The sequence below is a fragment of the Camellia sinensis genome, chromosome 5, assembly GCF_055761805.1.
Source record: "Camellia sinensis isolate YWXY chromosome 5, ASM5576180v1, whole genome shotgun sequence".
Taxonomy (NCBI): domain Eukaryota; kingdom Viridiplantae; phylum Streptophyta; class Magnoliopsida; order Ericales; family Theaceae; genus Camellia; species Camellia sinensis.
In genome coordinates this window covers 130,238,274-130,258,425 of record NC_138965.1, presented here as the reverse complement: position 1 = coordinate 130,258,425, position 20,152 = coordinate 130,238,274, and the positions used below count along the sequence as shown (strand labels likewise).

At 36.5% G+C, this 20,152-nt stretch overlaps 1 pseudogene across 1 annotated transcript; it reads right to left on the bottom strand.

Annotated features, from left to right (window-relative positions):
- Window positions 1–8,917: 8,917 nt before the first annotated feature.
- On the bottom strand, window positions 8,918–10,798 carry LOC114296896 (putative UDP-rhamnose:rhamnosyltransferase 1 pseudogene; annotated as a pseudogene). Its single transcript, XR_014330134.1, has one exon. The product of XR_014330134.1 is annotated as a putative UDP-rhamnose:rhamnosyltransferase 1 pseudogene (transcript).
- Between the last annotated feature and the right edge of the window lie 9,354 nt (window positions 10,799–20,152).

Genomic DNA, 20,152 nt, shown 5'->3' with positions numbered 1-20,152 from the left:
TGAATTGTTAGTTTATAAATTTACAATCTCATGTTTAATTGCACATTTTATTAACTAGATTACATGTACAGCAGACATTCAATCTGACGGAATTAGTAAATTTTTAATATTGAGAGGGGCTAGGATCATAATTTCAAGTATGAAAGAAAAAAATAAAATGAATACATAATAATAAATGATTTTCTCACCAATTTAATTGGATAACTAAATTTTACACTAATTCATAAAATTATTAATCCTTCACTATTAATCCTATTAATGAAACAAAGCCTAATATCACCAAATAATCACTCGTCATCACTAGTCTAACCTATCCATTATTTTGTATTATTATGTTGTATTAGTTTCAATTTGTGTCGTGTTAACATATCAATTCAAAAAAAAAAAATCACTATTAGTTAAAAAAAAATTAAATACATGAATTTTTTTTTTTAAAAAAAATAACAATTAACCCCCGTTATATACTATTTTTTTTCTCTCTTTAATTTAGACCTTTATAACTAAAATACCCTTTCATCAATTGGATAATTTATATTTTACTATCTTAAACTATCACCTCATATCATTTTACCCCCTTTAACTATCACCTAATATCACTTTCAATTTGGACTTTCTTATTTTTTTTTTTTCATTTTATCACTAAATTAATTTTTAATTTGTTAGAAAAAAAATTCAAAACCAAACAACAAAAATATTTATGAAAAAATCTAAAAAAATGTTCACTAAAGGCAAGAAATATAAAAATATACTAGTTTTATTTTTTATCTTTTTTTTTGTCTTTAGTGATTTAAAAAAAAATCCCAAATATTTAAATTTTAGGTGCATCTAAAAATTTAAATATTTTGACTAAATATGAAAAGAAATTACTAAAAATAAAAAATATGGAAAATTATTTTTTAAAAAACAACTTTTATCATTCACATTTCCTAATTTTAAGACGTGTCCAAGATATTTAGAGCTCTTTTACAATTTTCTCTTTTTAAAAATTTTCCACCCATAATTATCAAAAAATTTTATCTGTTCACACCCCCTCAATATCTCAAATTTACCCTCAACTCTGAAAGTTTTTAAAAATATTATTCCATCATTTCATATTGACCTCCAGATTGTCACAACTAGAATAAATATTGATCCTAAACTCATATTGAAGTCAACTTGTGAAATTAATTTGGAGATCGTCAGTACTAGAAAAGGATTGACGTGAGTTCTTTGAATTTCATCTTAGAATCGTTTGAGTCTGCTAATACATTCACAAAGGGAGGAAAAATAATTTTTAAATAGTGACAATGTGACTTCAAAATTCTAACAAGCTACTTCTAAATGCTAATTTTTCTGTTTATACAATATTTTGTTGTTAACATGTTTTATTTTATATGCTCTATATAATCTGAAATCCAATGCTAGTTAGTTTATTTTTTATCAATTTTGTCACAATATTTGTGCTTAATTCATTGTGTTTTATTTTGCTATACTAAATATTTAGGCCCATTCAAGCCCAATTTTCAATCCGAACTTGTTTACCTAGGCCCAACTTGAATACAAAGAATTAAACTTGGGCTAGGCCTGGATTAGACGACCCACCAATAAGTTTGATTTCCTTTCTAGCTAGGAGGGGTGTGCACTGGTCGAGTCGGCTCGGTTTTCCCATCAATCCGTCACCTAACCCGGCTAGATCGGATTGAAAAAGACTCATCTATTCTCGGCCGATGTATACTTTGAAACTGCAGAACTCAGTTTGATCAGTTTCATCGTCGGATAGGACGAAACCGAACTACATCAAACAAGCAAAAGATAAAAGAAAAAAAACAATTATAGATCTAACTTTGGCCAATATAGATTGTATGATCCCAAATTATTGGTTTTCCTTTTTCCACTCCATTTTAAATCGTAGTATATCCATACATCTATGTATATATATTTACATACGTAGATCTTTGTGAAGAGTAGAGGAAACAAACCACAAAAAAAAAAAAAAAAAAAATGAATGACAAACCTGTATTACATAGATTTGTGATCGATCTGTAATATTTACATACAACAGTTGCCATCACTCGCTTCGTTTTTTCAGCAGCCACCATCGTTCCTTCTTACAATAATATCTTCTTCGCTTGAACCCAGTAGCCATAGATGTAAATTAGAACTAAGATTTCTGTGCTTGAGAGGATGAGAGACAGAGAGAGAAGATACAAATTTAGAGTTCTAGAATTCAAAAGTCGTGATTTATTTAGGTATCTGAGAGAGAAATTGAAGAACAATGAATTGAATGGAGAGAGAGTGTGGGGGTGTAGTTGAGTTTTTGAGAGAGATGGTGAAAAATAATGATGTGTTAGCAGATATTTTAATATTATAATGTGTTATAGGTTTGATTTTCTTTTCTTTCTCTCCAAGTCTTTGCCTAAGTCAAGTCTTTTTCTTTGCCTCCAAGTCGCCTCCAAGGAACTTTCTCACCAAGCTTCCTCTCTTATACTTATCCTCCAAGCAACTTCCAAGAATCCTCCAAGAAACTTGTCCACCAAACTTTCATCTCCTATAAATTGAGCTAACCTCTTATCTTGAAAGATAAGTAGAAAATTTTGTTGTTTTATTATGTTTGTGTGAGATTATCAGGCAAAGAAATAAATAGTGTATGTGATAAAGTTTTGGGTTCAACCAATTGTGCAGTATTGGTGAACCATACGACTTAGTCGGGCTGTTGTATCTTGGAGGGACAAGTCCAGGTTTTTTCTACTGCATCGGTGTGAGGCTTTGCCTAACCGCAGAGGGCTTGAATCTCCTTAAAGAGGGCGAATTTCCCGCGTCTCAGCTCTTACAATAGTTATTGTAATTTTTTTTTATTTGTATTTTCTAGTGTTTTATTTATAATTATCATCAACAATTTAAAAGAGATTCAAATAGTAAAATTCATGGAGCTAGTGTAACAACCCTCATACTGATTACTGATTAATGACTGATTGATCACCAGTTACTGTTAAACGGAACTGATAATGACTGATAACTGACCGATAATTGAACTGATTAAAAGTACTGAACTGACTGACTGAAACTGGAACTGAATTGACTGAGTATATGTTAGTTAATTTCATTCTATCTGTTTGATTGTATGATTATCTGTTCATGTTCGTATGTTTAAACTGCTAATTGAAGGCCTTATCGGCGGCCGAATCTGAAACCGATTAGTGTTCTGTGACCCTCGTAATTTACGTGATTTTATTGTACAATTATCTGAAAATTGATTAGGTATGATTAAATTAGATTAAATAAGCTAATTAAAGAGTTGGATTTAATTACAACCTTGCCACTAAGTGGGCCACTCACACACACACACACATGAGCCTTGTAAACACTCCACGTATTGATTAAACCCACACTTCTTCTCACATTTTGAGCCTCAACCGACCCTAGAGAGAGAGAGGCTTGAGGAGTTGGTTTTCATCTTGAATTGCTTGGAATTGCTTGAGAAATTGTTGAAGTGATTGCATATTTGAGCTCCCTTCTTGAAATACAAGACTTAAGGTAGCTCCATTGTCTTCTTATTCATGTTTTAAGTTGAATCTTGCATGATTTATGTCATATTGAAGGAGTGTAGAGCCAAACATGGTTTAGATGGCGAATTGTAGCTTAATTGTTGCATGCATGTACATATATTGAAGTTTTGAGGTTGTAGTTCATAATGCCTCACATGCATGTCCATCTTTTGGTCATACTCCATGAGTTCATCTTGTTTTTGAAGGTTTGAGCTCTTTTGAAACAGCATTGAAGCTTTAAAAAGGATTTAAGATCATGCATGTCATGTTTGAGGAAATGGTTTGAAATTGGGTTTGAATAAAACACCCTTGGGCTTTGATTTCTCAAATTGAACCTTGATTCATGTTATTCTATGTGTTTATAAATGTTTTCCAGAAAATGGGCCCAAGAGGATTGGTTTTGATGCTTTTGAGCTTGGTTTTGGACCTGGAGCTCGAATCTGGGATTTCCAGATTTCAGTCGTCCGCTCGAGCGGGGGAAGTGCCGCTCGAGCGGGAAAATCGAGCTTCCAGCATCTTGCACTGTTTTACAGTCCGCTTGAGCGGAAGATTGGGCGCTCGAGCGGAGTCATGTCTCAAGCTCGAGCGGGCGTCGAGCGGGGATTTCACCCATCCAGTACTTTACGGTACGCTCGAGCGGGAAAATTTACGCTCGAGCGTGTACCTTTGTTGCATGACCGCTCGAGCGGGACTCTGTTTTACTGAAAATTCTGTAACTGTTTTCTGATCGCATTTTTGCATCCTCATCCCATCCTAGGCATTTTTAGGCCTAGTTTAAGACATCTTGATGAGGATATCGTTGTAGAACACACCAAGGCAAATTAGGGATTAAGTTATGCTATTTCCCAACTGTGTAGCTTAGTGTGTGTTCAACCTGTGAACTGTGTAGGGTTGGCGACTGGGGGGACACGCTCTAGCATACCGTAGCCCAGAACTCTGTGAGTAACAATTGTGTAAAGATATGTTCAACTGATATCTTTTGAATACTGAACTGAACTGTTTACTGAACTGGTATTACTGAATGAATGTATGTCCTTTATTTCTGAACTGTACTGTGGCATCCTTAGTACCTACGGTTTACTGTTACTGTTACTGTTACAGAGATCTCTGTCGGTTCCCTCGTGGAACCACTACTGTTTACTGATTGATGGCCATCATTACTGTTCGGTCTTTCAAGACCTACTGTTACTGTTATGCTAATGGATGTACCACATATGACTGTTTACTGTACTGAACAACTGAATGACTGATTGAAATGAACTGTTTTCATACTGTAAGGACATTCATTCTAAACCCCTTTACGCTTTATGTTATTCACTGGGCTTTAGCTCACTGCTCATATATATATGTAGGTGTACAGGCACCAGACCGCAGCTAGAGGCGTCAGGGTTACTCCAGTTTTGTCAAGCCAGCCTTTGTGCCTCACTGCGAGGTTCCGAGTTGCCATGCTATGGCTTGGGGGTGTTTTGTCTGTTTTTTTTCCCCCTTCTGTACCGTTTTACTGTTTTGTATAGACCGTACTGTTTGTACAGACGGAATGTTTTCTGTACTGTTCTGTAGGGTTGAGTCCCTAGTTGAATGGATGTGAATATTGTACATACTGTTCTGTACTGTTTATGTGTGAATGTATGAAAAGCCTTTTTGCATACAGACTGTCACAGCTCAATGGACACTATTTATTTACTGTATTGGCTTCCGCCAGGCCCCGTACTCTGTTTTACTGTATTACTGTTCTGCAGGCCTTCGGTAATCTCGGATTACTGGCCGGTTACGGTGCTAAACCCATAGGGCCGGGTTTGGGTCGTGACAGCTAGTATTGGAGAAACCCAACGAGAATACCGGTGATCTCAATAAGCCCTTCCGGTTCAAAGGAGCCCATTTCAGGAGATGGAAAAGCAAGGTGCTTTTCTACCTCAGTCTCTTCAAGGTGGCCTATATCCTGATCGAGAAAAATCTGAACAAAGTCTCCACTGAAGAGATGACTGACGAGGAGTATGCCGCTCATCTTGAAAAAATCAAGAAATACAACACAGATGAGTATAAATGTCGGTATTATCTTTTGAATTGTCTTTCGGATCAATTTTATGATTATTATGATACTACTTACACCACTGCTAAGAAAATTTGGAAAGCCTTGCAGAATAAATATGACACTGAAGAGGCAGGTGCTAAAAAATATGCAGCAAGCTGCTTTTTCCGCTATTAGATGATAGATGGAAAATCGGTGGTGGAGCAAGTACAAGACTTTCAGATGCTAGTGACTGAAGTTAGATCCGAAGGCATCAAAATTGGAGACAATCTTATTGTGGCAGGTATTATTGACAAACTACCATTATCTTGGAGGGAGTTCCAGAAGTCAATGCGTCACAAGCAAAAAGAGACGTCCTTGGAAACTCTAATCACATGGATTCGGGTGGAGGAGGAAGCACGAGGACAAGATGCACTTATGACACAAGAGCATTCTACTGCAAAGGTAAATTTAATTTCTGGAAATACTTTACCTAAAGGTCGATTTCATAAAAATAGTCACTTGAAGCCAGTTAAGAAAATCTGGAAAAATACTGGAAGGCCACAAAATAAAAATTACCCGAGGCAAAAGAAATGAAACCAAGAACCCCTTTCACAAGATCTGACAAATGTGGCATGTTTTGTGTGTGGCAAAAGTGAACATATTGCTTGAACTTGCAAATTTCAAAAACAACAGTCTCGACCACAGGCTAATGTTACCGAGAAACCATTTTTAGCTATGATTATAGATATTTTTATGGTTCAATCTGTGGAAGGGTGGTGGGCAGACTCTGGTGCCAATAGGCATGTCTGCTATGATAAAGATTTCTTCAAAGATTTCACTCCTTTTAATGAGGAGAGGATTGTTATGCTTGGTGACTCCAGTTTAACCAAGGTGCTCGGGTGTGGGGATGTTGAGCTAAAATTTACCTCTGGACGTGTGCTTGTTTTAAAAGATGTGTTATACACACCGTCTATGAGGAAAAATTTGATGTCTAGTTATTTGCTCAACAAAGCTGGTTTCAAGCAGACTATTGAATCTGACCAATATGTAATCACTAAAAAAGGCATAATTGTACGGAAATGGTATGCTTGTGATGGAATGTTTAAATTCAATGTTGAGAATAAGAAAGCACGTGTTTCTGTTTGCATGCTGTCTTCTATGAATTTTGACATGCTCGTTTCTGTCATATTAATAGCCGATATGTGGGAGTCATGAGTAGTTTAGGATTAATTCCCAACCTAATAAATAAGTTTGAGAAATGTGAAGTTTGCAGTCAAGCAAAAATAACTAAAATGCCTCATAAAAGTGTGGTGAGAAATACTTAATTGCTAGAATTAATTCACATTGATTTATGTGAATTTGAAAGAATTTTAACACGTGGTGGAAATAGATATTTTATCACTTTTATTGATGATTTTTCAAAATACACTCATGTATACTTGTCGAAAAATAAAATTGATGCTTTTGAAAAATTTAAAGAATTCCTTCTTGAAGTTGAAAATCAATTCGGTAAAAAGATTAAAAGATATAAAAGTGATAGAGGCCGGGAGTATGAATCTTTTGGATTCAACTCGTTTGCTCAATCTTTGGGAATAATCCATGAACCTACTACACCATATTCACCTGCATCTAATGGTGTAGCAGAAAGGAAAAATAGAACTTCAACTGATTTAACAAATGCTATGCTAATTGAAGCAAGTGTTTCTTCAAATTTGTGGGGATAAGCAATTTTAACTGCATGTTATGTTATGAATAGAGTGCCACATAAAAAAACAAAAGTTACACCTTTTGAGTTGTGGAAAGGGCATAAGCTAAATTTAAGATATTTGAGGGTTTGGGGTTGTCTAGCTTTTGTTAGACTTGTGGACCCTAAAAGACCTAAATTAGGTGTGAAAGCTACCACTTGTGCTTTTCTTGGATATGCAACAAATAGTACAACATATAGATTTTTTGATATTGAAAACAAAATAATTTTTGAATTAGGTGATGCAATTTTTCATGAAGAAAAATTTCCTTTTAAATCTAAAAATGGTGGGAGTCAAAATTATCAAGAAAATATTTTATCTGAAATCGGTTCCTCTACTCCTCTCTTACAAAACCAAGATACTGTAGTTTTTGAATCTAGAAGGAGTAAAAAGAGCCAGATTAGAAAAAGATTTTGGCCACGATTATCATGTTTTTAATGTGGAGGAAACTCCGAAGCTTTGGCATCTCCTACTCAACAAACCTTACAACATGAACGGTTCAGATTATAAAAATAAATCCATAATACACCACAAAATGAGGCACAACAGTCACTGCTGTGCCAAAGGCACAGCAGTGACCCCAATTCCAATAAAATTATCCTTGGTTAAAAGCTAAAAAGTCATTTTTTACCATCTTTCCAAAGTAGGCATTTGTAGAGTTGTAATAACCTATCAAATGACAACGCAAATAAATATAAATATAAATATAAAATATAAAATATAAAATAATTACGGTTGGATCGATTTAATCAATTTCAATTTTGCTAATTATGGTTGTAATAACCTATTCAATTTTGCTAATCAGACCAAATCTCAACAAAATTTGAAAATTTGAAACTGCAGCCGACCGTTCTCTTCTTCATCAAGATGTAATGACTTTTTCTCCTTAATACATTTCCCAATTTTTGTTTGTTAAAAAAAAGAAAAAAACTATAGCCGACCGTTCAAGGCTTCAAAACTGTCCGTGCTATAATTAAGTCGGTTTGGATTGATCGGATAATCGGTTATTTGCACACCCTTACTAGCTAGGCTAATTCATTTATTAAAATTAAACGTTAGCAACATTTTTTTTTATGAAAGAGAGAAATGAGATCCGAGGAAATGATGTGTTAGTGTGTGGTGGTTTTATCATTTTTGAGTGACAAAAAGGAAAGAATAGATTCCACATTTTGTTATTGGTGTATATGATATATATAATGAATACGATAAAAAAAAACATTCAAATTATTCTAACAATATCCAACAGTCAATAATTTATATATATATATATATATATATTATATTTACATATATCATTCGATTTTGAGTTGCTCGCATTGCTTAATATCTTTGAAAAGCCCAGTCTTCAAATTTCCAAATTCAAAAATATGTTGTCTAAATATTTAAAAATTTCACATTAAACTCGGTTTGCTTGAGTTGAATCATATTTGAGTTGCACTTCTACTTAAAAATAATCACATAAGAAGTTAACTTTTGCTATACTAATATTAGTAGGCAATATTATCATCTAATGAACAATTTTTGTATGGCGAACCACAATAAAATACGATTGAAAAAATTGGAAACCAAGATTTTTCATCTAAAAATAGAAGAAAAAATTGTGTTGGAATTGTCTTCCTCATTATCCACAACATTCATTCCACACAAACTAACAGTTCATTTATTTACCTTTAAACGCCCAAATCACACTCCATTTTTCATTGTTTTTCTCATTATCTCCACAACATTCAATCTACTCAAACTAACAGTCCATTTATTTACCTTTAAAAACCCAAATCTCACTTCCCATTTTTCAGATACTCAACAAACTCATCAACGTACTGATGATGCAGCTTTTGATCCCTGAAAATCACAGCAGCTTTCTCTACCCGAGTCCTCATTTCGTCTCCTTCCTTGGAAGCCATAGATTTTCTCAGACAGAGAGCTATGTTATTCCCGCAAAACGACCCATCTTCACCTCTCTCCACTTCAATCGCCAAACCTTTCTCCACCAACAACCTCGCGTTCAATGGCTGATCGGCGATCAGAGGCAAAACAACCATACAATGCCCGAATCGTAATGATTCGACCACTGAACCCCAACCGGCGTGAACCAACGATCCTCCGATTGATGGGTGAGCCAGAATCTCGATCTGCGGTGCCCATCCGATTGAGACTTTGCCTCTACCGGAGGTCCGGCGACCGAAATCCGGCGGCATAGTGTCGAGATCGTCGGAAGCCCAACTGGGTTTTCTCAGAGCCCACAAAAATGGCAGTTCCGATGACTCCAACCCAGAGGCTATCTCGTAAACTTGGTCTCTGGAGAATTTACACTCGCTTCCGAACCCAACAAACACCACGGATTTAGGTTTCTGTTCGTCCAGCCATTCGAAGATCTTACTCCACTCCGCGTTATGCGCGGCGGCGGTGGGTGTTTTTTTGGGTTTTTCCGGCAAAAGTACGCCAGTCGGAATCACCCTCTTATTACCCATGATCTTCCCGAACAAATCAAAATACTCACCTTCAAACTCTCTGCAACTACGAATCGCCAAAGCTCGACACCCATCAAGTGTTCTACCGACTCGCTCGGCACCCGAAATTCCCGAGGCATTTGCTGTGTAGAACCCAGCAATGGCTCCGATTGCTTCGTAACGACGATAATGTACCGATGATCGGAAACTGACCCACCACGGCGGCGACGTCAAGTCCTCCGGCGACGACCTCAGTCTTCTCTGGCCATTACCGGATAAATATTCTGGTGGGCCGAAGAACACATTGGTGGCGGCAGAGCGAGCAGAGAAGATGACGAGAGGGATATGGCACTCCTTGGCTACATCAACAGTCCAGTAAGAAACGAAGTCGGAGATGATCCAATCGGGTGATTGTTCAATAACGAATTGCTTAAAGGGGTGTTTGAGGAGATCGAAGGCGGCCATTAAGTGCTCGAAATTGTCGGGGAGGATGTCGGCGGTGGCCTCGATACCTTCTGGGAGAAGGTTCGTGCCCACCGTCGACCACGAAAGGGGGACGAAGGTGATGAGGGATGACAAATGGGGAGGGAGTGGAGGGAGTCTCTGAATGTTGTTTCGGGTAGAGATGAAGGAGACATGAATACCGGCTTTGGCTAAGGCGATGGAGAGCTCGTAAAATGGAATTAAGTGGCCGAATGCGACAAACGGTACAAGGGCAGCGTGAATGTCTCTCTCCATTGTTTGTTTGGGGCTTGAGTGGAAGAGTCTGGATAGAAGCCGGGAGTGTGTAACCTAATTACGGTATCATCCATTTATAGAAGGAAACTTGGATCAGTTTTTGTTTAGTTTTAAAATTATGATTGAAGTGTGGAATTGTGTTTTAAATTCAGTTTTTGAATTATGATTTTAAAAAAATTGTTTAATTATGAATTTTGAAAATAATTTTGGAATGATTTATAATTTTTTTTTATTAATTAATGTATAGAATATAAAAAAATGTGAAAGGAGAGATGAGAGAAAAAGTAATTTATTAATTGATTAATAATAAAAAAAAGAGAGAGGAGTTTTAAAAATATAACACTGCTGCATACTCCCAGTGGGGGTCGCACCCCCAGTGAGGTGTCGCGTCCCCACTGGCTGCAACTTAAAAAAAAAAAAAAAAGTTTTTTTTTGCCCAATAATGGACTGCCACCTCACTGGGGGTCGACCCCAGTGAGTGTATGAGGCATTTTTCTTAAAAATAATATTGAATTGCATTTTTAAAATATGTTTAGTTAACATGTTTCATTTAAATCATGATTTAAAAATAAAATTGATTAAATAGTGAAGTTGCATGCACTTATACTTTATTGAAAAATATTATACAGAATCCTTATTATTACTTTTTTTTTTTTTTTCATTTTTAGATACAAGTGTATAGGTTCTATGTGTATTTATTGATATGAGCCTTTTATTTTGTATTTAAAAATGAGAAAATAAAATAAAAATATATAATTATGTATAACATTGCTCTATTTTATTATATTATGTCTTATAATTTTTTAATCAATAAAGTCTAATTTAGAATACTAAATACTTTTTTAAAATTTGAACAAAACTTTTGATTATTTTAACATTATTTATGTGTAAACGCAAATTTTGCGTCGTGGTTAACATGGTTATTTATAGGAGGAATTACAAATAAATTTAAATGACCAACAGTAATTATAGGGGGATGGGGTACATGTGAGTTTGTTCAGGGAAATTATAAAATATTTTTTGGTGATCATTATTCAATACAATGCTTATTTGAAAAATGGTAGAGGCCTTAAATAATTGAGAAAAGTTAGGGATCGTGAATTTTTTTTTTTTAAAAATAATTATGAAAGATTTATGATTTTTGGATTAGCTTGATTAGTACATGGTGCTTTATTCTAAGTGTAATTCAATGGTTACAAAATTTTCATGATTATTTTCATAAATTTTTTTTCATGATACCTAGCATTGCTGTAAATAATTTATTAAATATTTTATTAAAGCTCTTATATAGGTGTGAGATTTACACAAACATATATCCACACAAATCACATTTGTGTGGGTCCTATATCTATATGAAAAATTTAATAAAATATTTAGAGTCTTTAACATTACTCTACCTATTTATCCACTTTCTTCGATAATTATAATATTATGAAGTATTATGTACGTTTACCCATGTGAATAGTTGTTTGAGACTTTTTTTTTCTTTTTCTTTGAGAGAGAAAGAATAAAGAGAGAGAAAATGTGTGACTTTGTAACTGAAAATTTAGTGGTCTAAAGCATTTTTGTTAGTGGAGTCAGCAACCTTCTTCTTGCGTTGGGTTGTGTTGTAACGGTTGCAGCATAAGTGCGTGTGGGGTGTTGTTTGAGTAGTTTAAGAATAAAATAACAAATTGAATAGTGAATTAACAAATTAGTGAGTTGACAAATTATGATTTAGACAGTTTTTAATGAATTGACAAATTAAATAATATTTTAATTATTATATATTTACATAATATATAATATTAATTTATATAATATTTTTTATATATATAAAACAAAATAATTTTACATACTATGTTTCATATATATAACTATTAATTTGTAATAAATTTTATACTACTCATTATAATTTGTTTGAAAAGTTAGGTTGGCTTTTTGTTTTTTTGATTTTTAGTTATTTTAACCCCAATTAAAAAGTTCTTTTAGGTGTTTTTTAAATTTTTGTTAGAGAAAAAGTAAAATAATTATGATTTAGATTTGATATTTTGTCTTATTAATTTTTTAACCTATTTTGTCTTTTTGTGACTAATTTAGTAAAAAAAAAACAACCCAACTTTTATGCCAGATGATACCTATGTCTATATATACAGAGAAATTTTTAGGTACAAATAGGGTACCAAGTTGCAGACGTAGACTGCACATGTATTATTAAGGGAGAACTACATACAGATCGAAGAAGGGAAAAAAATTACTAACAAATGGGAGTGCAAGTATGTTTTGGTGGGATGCAAATGAAAAATTATGGGAGTAAAAGTATCACTTACACTTCTCATATATTTGATTATCTTTTCTCTCTTCTCTTGCTTACATATAATTCGCATAATAATAAAATGTTAAGCTTCACATTTTCTATCAAATAAAAAATCAAATGCTTCACATAAGTGTGAGATTTATAAAATTATAAATCTTACATTCATGTAAAATATTTAATCATTTATTTTATAGAAAATTAGTATCCTAAATATTTTCTTATAATATTAATCAATAATACACGTGTATTGAGCGGATCCAAAATTATTAAAATAAAATAAAAAAGAAATAAAATGATATTCTAGAAATAAAAAAGAAATAAAATGAGATTCTAGATTGATAGGTGAAAGCAGCTGGACCGAGAGCATGGCAACGTTGCAATTATACACGCGTATGGCGCGAATCCAAAATTTCTAATTAAAATAAAAATAAAAATAAAAATAGGTTCTAGATTGATAGGTTAAAGCAGCTGGACTGAGAGCATGACAACGATGTTCCTTATTTACGGAAATTATTTTTAAAATAAAATCTTTGATAAAATTAAAAATTAAAAATTAAAAATTGAAGACTAAAAGTTAAATATTAAAAATTGAATGCTGAATTTTTAAAATTAAAAAGTGATTTAATAAAAAATTAAGTGCTGAATTAAAAATAAATTATTTGATATGTATAAGATCAAATTTAAAATTTATTACTTTTAAATTGTATATTTCAATTTTTATATTGTGATGGTGGTGGCGGCGGTAGCGGCAACGGCAGCGGCGGTAACGTTGATGGCGGTGGTGATTGTGTTAGCAATAGTGATGTAGTGGTAGTAAAATGATGGTGGCACTTATGACAACAATAACAATGGTGATGATAGTGGTGGCGGTGACAATGGTAGTGGTGACGGTGACGGTGACATGGTGGTGGCGATAGTGGTAGTAGCGATGGTGGTAATAGTAGGGGTGACATGATAGCGGTGGTGGTTGTGGTGGTGGTAGTAGTAGCAATAGCAGTAGTGATGTGGTGGTGAGTTTGTAATAGTATATATTAATATTTATATTTAGTATTTATAAATTCAATCCGAATTAAGTAAGTTTCATATGACTTATAATTTTATTAAATTTTAGCCTACATTTTAAGAGGCACTTAAATTTTTAAATGATATTAATTATGGTTATCAGATAAGTTTAATTGATTATCACTTAATATATTCAATTTTAAGTGCTAAATCTGGTTATCAAACACTCCCTAAATGTATAGCGATTATGGTTTTAGACCCGACCCATTTGATATTCTGGACTCGGATTTCATGGTTCTGTATTGTTGTTCTTGTCTTATTCATCTTTTTCCTCTTGAGTTTGGCTATTGGGTTGTATTGGTTTGCGTTTGAAATAGGTTGGTAATTTAGTTTCCAAACATTTGTTACCCAGAATTTTACTTCACTCGAGCGTCACTTTTTACGCTCGAACGGGCTTTGTGAACTCTCAGTATTTTTGCAGGCCTGCAAAACTACTGGGAGAGTGTATTCTCCGCTCGAGCGATGCATAGCGGCCATTCTTATACTCAAGCGATGGTCATCTGTCAGTAAAACTACTGGTAGTGTATATTCTACGCTCGAGTGTCACTTCTTGCGCTCGAGCGGTAATCATTTTGTGTTTGGACGCTCGAGCGTCACTCTTGCGCTCGAACGGACTGTGAGTAGATCACACCAGGCCGTTTACTTGAAGCTTCCCCTCTGGTGGACATCTGTCACATTATTTGTGTTTTGATACTATCCAAGAATCTGGTTATTGGAAGGTGATGTGCCTCAGCAATCCAGTTGTTGAATGATTTAGTAGAATTAGAGGACATCTTGCCATATCGGTTGCCCCTGGATTACAGGGTGTTGGCCTATCTAAAGGCGGCATTAGTGGATGTAATGTCTTATAGAACAATATGGGGTATGTTAAAAACAAAAGGTACAAGTTTAACCTGTAAAGATACGCACCTAAAATAAGCGTTCATCCAATGCCGTGGGGGTAGATTTTTGAGAAAATCGGTTGCAATTTTCTTACCGAAATTGGTGAACTTTCCAGCCATCTCTTGAAATGCATTCATGGTTGGTGCATAAGCACAGTTGTCGAACTTGGCTATCAATCCAATCCGATGCAAATTGTTCATATATTTCTGCTTGTCCCTTTAGTTCCTTTGAAGGTGTTGCATGCAAAATGCATGGTGAGCATTCGGGAAGATAATGGGCATTGCCTCGATGAGCCCAACATGACAATCCGATATGAATGTCAACGTCCTGTCCTCACTGAGCGCGTTACGAAGATGTTGCAAAAACCATGACTAGTTTGTTGCGTTTTCTGAGCCAACAATCGCAAATGCAACTTGAAACAATCCTGTATGGAATCATATTGGTAAGCTTTGTGTGTCGGGGAAGGTTGTATGTGTGACAATTACCATATTAACGTGATAGAAAAATTGGGCAATCATGGTTGTGTGACTTGTGTACTCGATTTTTACAAGTGTGAGACGTACCTTGGTTTCCATCCTTAGTCGTGGCAGCAAGTAAATTCCTTTTGAATCTCCCCTTTAAGAAAGTGCTATCTAGGAAAAGTAATGAGCAACAATGTTTGAATCTGCCAATGCATGCTATGAATGATTAAAAAATCGTTCGAAACGGTTGTCATGCTCATCGCAATCAATATTGATGTAAGTACTTGGGTTGTGTTCCATCACGGCCCCACTGTACTAACGTAGTTAGTCGAAAGATGTGCTATGAGGGCCAAATAACTCGCCTCTAGCTTTTTCAACACCTAACCAAGCAACACGGTAACTTATCTCAAGCCCATAAATTTTTTTTTTTTCAAATCAAATGCAACATTAATCGGCCTAGTTAAAGGCTTGTTGCGTATACGTTGTGCGAAAATGTCGGACACCAAGTCTGATCCGAGTAGTCGGTTCTTCATTGTGCTAATAGCGATGCCACAAATGTGTTCACTGTTCCATTTACGAAGGTAAAAAAACCCATTAACATCCAACACTCGCGCGTGCACGAACCATGTGCAACCCTTCGAGTCCCGCAGCGAACACACAGTAGTAATTTGTACCTAGTCGTTCTTCAACTACTTGAATTTGAAACCACACTCCAGCACGTATTTGCAAAGAACCGTCCGAAACTCATGCGCTCCTCCTTTGAAACTTTGTCCCACATGAGTAATTTCGTTAGCCCATGTGGCCAATAGGAAAGTCTTTTTATCATGCAGACAATAACTTGACAACAAATCGACATCGTAATCCATATCCATCATGCGAACACCCCGTTTGACACCATCCGTAGGGAGGCTTGGACTGTTGTCAACAAAATCATCGTTGGATGCTACACTTACACAACCACGTAACTCAACCATAACGTTGATTAGTTGCAAGCGGAAAGAGTATGTAAGGTGAACCATATTTTGCATAGCTACATCATTTTGTAAGGATAAATTGTTATAACCCGGACTCTTAAGGAACAAGCAAACATTACCCGGCGAAAGCCCAACAAATTTGTCACACACAAAATTAACCAGCTCGACAAATGTGTATGAAGATTTCAAAATATATGCAACTTTGGTGGACTGGAAACAGCGCAGCAACATAATAATGTCATCCATTTCTGCATACAAAATCGTAGCACACAGTTTAGAATGTTAGAAAGAAGTTACCAATACACAACCACGACCGTATGTGTGTCGTCCACAACCACTCCAAAATCTCCCCCATACACAGTTTGCGAAATGGACATGGTAAAAACTGCATCGGGGGTGGAGGTGCCACAAACAATTTGGAAAGCATATGAAACACACATATACACGGAAAAAACAGAGAGTATACAACATCATTTTCAACGTTGACGACTGTAGACACCCCATTTTTGACCGTCCTCAAGACTTGGACGTCACCACTGGAACACTTGGTGATTACCCTTGTTTGTGTTCGTTTGGAGTTCCCGGAGGTCTCGGCTACGCGCCTTGCCTCAGGATCTCCGAACTCGATTGTTTAGTGTCTGGTTTTGCACTAAACACTTGTGTTTTGCCTTGGAAGGGCAGGGAATGCCTTGTGAGGCATCCCCACACATCACCGGCCATGGCCAGAGGCCACCGGCTGGTGTTTAGTTGCCATCGGCAATGTATATTGTCGGTCGGCATTCTTTGTTGCCGGCTGGCACTCCATTTTGCCAAAATGGCATTTTTGGGCAGCCGACTACTGTTCATCTGCTTTTGCAGATATTTTATTACAGCTGTCTTGCATTTGGCTCCCCTCCATATACGTGTATGGTGGGATCTCTCTCTTTAGAAGCTTGTCTTGTAAGCTTTACAAGACAAGAAGCTCTATAAGAGGAGCCCTTCTCTCCCTTGCTTAGGGTTAGACACTTTAGAGAGTTTAGACAGCCATATTAGGGTTTTGAGTTCTAGGGTTAGAATCCATACACATTCTATCTCTATACCTCTCTCTTTTTACCTTTGTGTGTGTTTAATTGTGTTTGTGTCTTACTATTGCACACAAACACATAGTGTTTCACCTTCCCTTAGCTACTGAGGTTCTAAGAGGCTGGTTTTGGTGTTTTGGAGCTGGATTCAAGCCAAGGAGGGCTGTTGGAGCATCATTTGTGAAGGTGATCTACAAGGCTGAGAAACTTCCCTTTTATTCCCCATTTTTGCATTGCTTTTCTACCCATCTTAGAGCTGTTTTCGTGCTTATTGTATAATACAAAAAAGTTCTGTTTTTTAGCCCTTTTGATTATTTATTAAGAGTGTTTTCTGGTTTGGGTTCGTTTGACCCCTCCTAAGCCTTGTAAGGCTCCTTTTTGTGCTATTTTTGTGCAAGTTTCGAGACTTTGGTGTTTGGTCATTTTCACCACTGAAATCTTGAGGGATTTCAGTGGCGGAGATGGTGCCTTGAAGTCTCCAAAAGGGGAGGGCCACCCCCTCTCCTTGATGTCCTTGAAAGGGACCCTTTTTGGCCTCTTGAGGGAGCATCATGTTAGAGTGTGTATTGATCATGTCTTGGCTGTTTTCCATGCTTATTATGCCATGATATAACCTTGTTGTGTGTTGGTTTTGGTACACCATGCATACTTAGCATACCTACCATGTAATGCCTTGTTATTGCCTTAATATGCCTTAGGTTGTTAGCCTTTGCTCTAGCATGTTTTAGGTTTAGCCTTGTGAAGGTTTTGTGCTCATTTTGCCATGTTTTAGGTCTGTCCATAGTTGTTTGGGTTGATCTTGGCATGCGTAGTATAGCTCCTTTGTTTTTGAACTTGTATGCTTCAAGTATGTGAATGCGTAGTATGTGTTGCTTGCATCATTTCAGTGGTTTGGAACCACCCTACATGTTATTTCAGTCCCTTTGACATGCTCATATGTTTGCCTTGGATGCCTCTTTGAAGCTTTGGAAGCTTGCCTTGCATGCTCCATGTTTTAGCATTTATGCATGCCTTTAAATTCAAACTATCTAGATGCTATCTAGTTGGTCTTTTGGGCTTAGTTTCATGTGTTAAAACTCTGTTTTTGGTTGCCTAAGTCCTGCCATGTGTGGTTGTACTAAGTGTAGTCCATTGCCTCTTTGGTGAGCCTTGAATGCTTGGACCATTGTTGCATGTTTAGCTTGCCTTGTTGCTTGGTTTGGCACCATGTTTTAACATGATTTTCAGAGCTTATGTTGCATGCTAATTGTCCCTGATATCCCTTTTCAAGTGTGCCTTAGAGTTGCTTATTTAATGCCTAAGTGTTGGTCCAACTTACTTGCATGTGTGTATGTATGTTTGATCCCAATTCCTTGGTTTTTGGCCACTGTTTTAGGCCCATTTAGAGTTGCCTAAATCATGTCTAAGTCCACCTTTTCATCAGTTTGCATTGCCTCATGTTTGCTTGTATGCTTGCATAAGTGTCTTGCCATGCCATGTTGCATCCTTAGCTTGCATGCTTAGGTTGCATTGCATCTTGCATGCATGCCTTGTTCCTTGACTTGGTGATAGGAATTGGGCCTTGGTTCGTTTGTTTGGTTTGCATTTCATTTGACATGAAAGTTGCACACTTGATTCTTTGGGCCATCATGCATGGGAATGCGTGATTGGCGGTTCGAGAATCGAGACACATGCCCTTTTGAGTCACAAACATGATAGGGGACATGATTGGTGCATACATTGCTTGAATTGTATTGCCATGCAAGTTCTGTCCTCTGCTGCTGTGAGTTGCAGGTTCTGCAAGCATTCTTTGCCGACCGGCAGTATACATTGCCGACCGGCAGTAAATCAGCAGCCGATGGATTCATTTTGTGCCGGTGACCACAATTCACTGCCGGTGGTAATTCTACTCAGCCGGTGGTGATTCCCAGTATCCAGAGAGGCATCCTTGAGACTTTGGCAGTCTTAAGAGAGGCAGAGCAGGGAAAACAGAGGCAGACTATGCATAGCCGTGCACTTCCGAGCAGGACCCGAGCATGCGCTGCATCTGGCTCTCCTCCCGAGGCGGTTTACTGCTTTTCCTAGTTTAAATTAGTTTGTTAACTGATTAGGCAATTTGTAATATTTAATTAGCTTGCGTAGTTAATTAATTTGTATTATTTATTTGGTCCCTCCGGGCGAGGGCAAATCTGTAATAAGTGTGTGTGAGTGATGTGTATGTCTTCCAATCCCCACTTCTTTCTTCCCTTTTATTTACCTGCTTTGATGGTTAGTATTAGGGCACGTTTAAATTAGCATACCTCATGCAATGCATGCATGCATTCATTCATTTGTCTTACATGCACCAGGCTCGGCGCATCATTCTAACTGCATCTGTATTTCAATTTTCAAATTGAATACGTGTTAGTTGTAGCATTTCACATGTCATCGTAGATTAGCCGAGCCTATCCTAATCACATTTTGCTTGTGTTGCATTAGTCATTTTAACATGAACTAGGACATGCATGTTTGTTAACTAGTTTATTGTTTTGGCACGGAGTACGATGTAAGTATTTATGCTTTAGCATCTCGCATGTGTGTGAATGTTAACATGATAGCATGCTTACCATGTGGCTAGATGCTTATGTGTTATAAACTGTTTGAATGCCTGTGGGTGAAGGTTGGATTGTTTGAGTTGGAAAAACTCGTTGAAATCTGTGTTTTAGCCTACTTGCGAGTAGCAAATTCCAAAGCGCTTTTCAAAACAAACGGATATGCAATGCTTGTTTCCAAATTAGGCAATCTAGTCTATACTTGTTTGCTGTGCGCATAACATAGTAATTCTAGGCTAATAACCGGAATAAGAACACATAACGTTTTCAAAACCGGATATCATGGTTAGTAGAGGCCGATCTTCGGACCGGGCGAAAGGGGGTGCTCATAGTTGACCTTCCCCGATCGTACCCAAGCTCCCGAGCCAAGACAACTTT